Below are 2,500 nucleotides of genomic sequence, written 5' to 3' on the forward strand. Positions count from 1 at the left end.
AGAATAGAGTAGAATAGAAAAGAGTAGAATAGAGTAGAGTAGAATAGAATAGAGTAGAGTAAAGTAGACTAGAGGAGAATACAGTAGAGTAGAATAGAATACAGTAGAGTAGAATAGAGTAAAATACAGTAGAGTGTAATAGAGTAAAATACAGTAGAGTAGAATAGAGTAGAATACAGTAGAGTAAAATAGAGTAGAGTAGAATACAGTAGAGTAGAGTAGAATAGAGTAGAATAGAGTAGTGTAGAGTAGAATTGAGTAGAATAGAGTAGAATAAAGTAGAATAGAATATAGTAGAATACAGGAGAGTAGAATAGAGTAGAGTAGAGTAGAGTAGAATAGAGTAGAGAAGATTAGAGTAGAGTAGATTAGAGTAGAGTAGAATAGAGTAGATTAGAGTTGAATAGAGTAGAGTGTATTGAAGTACTCTTGTTGCTGTATATGACAAAACTGAAATGCTGAATTGTTTCAATGTTCACTTTGTATCATCTGGTAACCTGTTTGATTCAGTATCCTCTGTCTCTGTACAACCCTCTGTGGATGAACCAGTGAGAGCTGGTCAAACTTTTCGCTTTTTGCCCTTCTCAGTGCAGGAGGTACATAAAGCCCTTAAATCCATAGATCAGAGAAAGCCTGCAGGTCCCGATCTTCTTGATCCCTGCTTTTTAAAACTGGCAGCTGATTTCATAGCTGAACCACTTACATATCTGTTCAATCTAACCCTGGAATGGAATGAAATTCCAAAGATCTGGAAATCAGAATTTGTCTTACCACTTTTAAAAAGGGGAGATCCAACTCTTTTAAATAATTATAGGCCAATCTCAAAGCTGTCACCCCTGGTGAAAATACATGAAACCCTTGTCAGAGAACAGCTAAAATAGTTTTTATATACTAACTCAATTTTATCAATGTACCAATCGGGCTTCAGGAAAAAGCATAGCACAATTATAGTAGCCATGACGGTTTTAAATGATATCACTGAAGTGCTTGACAAAAAACAGCACTGTGTATTGTATTGATCTCTCTAAGACTTTTGATACAGTTGATCATGCTATACTGAGCCAGAGATTGTCAAGCGTAGGTCTTTCGGAGCGTGCAGTTGCATGGTTGGCTAACAATCTGTCTGATTGAACTCAATGCACTCAATTTGATTGGCTCATGTCTGTTAAATTGTCTGTCTGTAATGGTGTGCCACAAGGCTCTGTACTTGGTCCCCTCTTATTCACTATTTATATAAATAATTTTAAGACAAAAATGTCCAAAATGCGCAACTTCACTTTTATGCTGATGATACTGTTATTTACTGTTGTGCCTCATCTCTCACAAAAGCTTTCCAGAACTTGCAAACTGCTTTTTATACTGTTCAACATACCTTGTCTCAATTGAAGCTTATCCTCAATACCGACAAAACTAAACTAATGGTGTTTTCTAAAGCAAGAAATAGACCTCTGAACCTTTCACCTATTACTACCTGTCAGGGCAATGAGATTGAGACTGTAACCTCATAGAAATATCTTGGAATTTTAATTGATGACGGACTCTCTTAAATTGCATATTCAACAACTTACAAAAGAATTGAAGCTGGAGTTGAAATGTTATTTTAAAAATAAGGCCTGTTTTTCTTTGAAGCCAGAAGGAGGCTAGTATCAGCTACATTTATGCCTTTACTAGACTATGGGGATATTTTATATATGTGAATACTTCCACTTAGTGTTTGAGATCAATTGACACCCTTTACCATGGAGCATTGACATTTGTTTTAAACTGCAAAACCCTTACGCACCACTGCACTTCATATACCAGGGCTGGCTGGCCTCTAGTCACTCGTAGGCTCAGTCACTGGTATACTTGTACTTACAAAGTCATTTTGGGTTTACTACCATTTTATTTGGGCATTTTTATTGTTCAGAAATGTGGTGGGTACTCTCTTCATTCACAGGACTTTATCCTGCTGACTGTTCCAAATGTCTGAACTGAATATGGTAAAAGGGCTTTTATGTACTCTGCTCCATCGTCTTGGAACGCCTTACAAAATACTTTTAAACTGGAAGAACTTCTCCCGATTGGTGTTTTTAAATCATTGATGATGGATTTTGAGGCTGATTCACTGACCTGTCAATGTTTTTAATTTGTTGCTTTATGATTTTGTTATACCCTTGTGAATTCTATGTTTTTTACTAGATTACCTGTAGTTTTTCATGTTGTCTGTCTGTAATTGTGTAATGACTTGGTGTTGCCTTCCTGGTTAAACAAAGGTTAAATAAAAATAAATGAAATAAAGAGTGGAAAAGAGTAGAGTAGAATTGAGTAGAATAGAATAGAGTAGAGTGGAATAGTGTAGAGTAGAACAGAGTAGAGTAGAATAGAATATAGTAGAGTAGAATAGAGTAGAATAGAGTAGAATATAGTAGAATAGAATAGGGTAGAGTAGAATAGAATAGTGTAGAATAGAGAAGAATAGAGTAGAATAGAGTAAAAAAGAGTAGAGTAGAATATAGAA

General features: G+C 35.4%; 1 protein-coding gene across 1 annotated transcript in view; it reads right to left on the bottom strand.

The window, feature by feature from the left end:
- Positions 1–2,500, bottom strand: part of adgrl3.1 (adhesion G protein-coupled receptor L3.1) — a 284,567-nt gene that overhangs the window by 43,594 nt on the left and 238,473 nt on the right. The gene's annotated exons all lie outside the window — the stretch shown is intronic.

This window comes from Salmo salar, chromosome 08, assembly GCF_965601325.2.
Source record: "Salmo salar chromosome 08, fSalSal1, whole genome shotgun sequence".
Taxonomy (NCBI): Eukaryota; Metazoa; Chordata; class Actinopteri; order Salmoniformes; family Salmonidae; genus Salmo; species Salmo salar.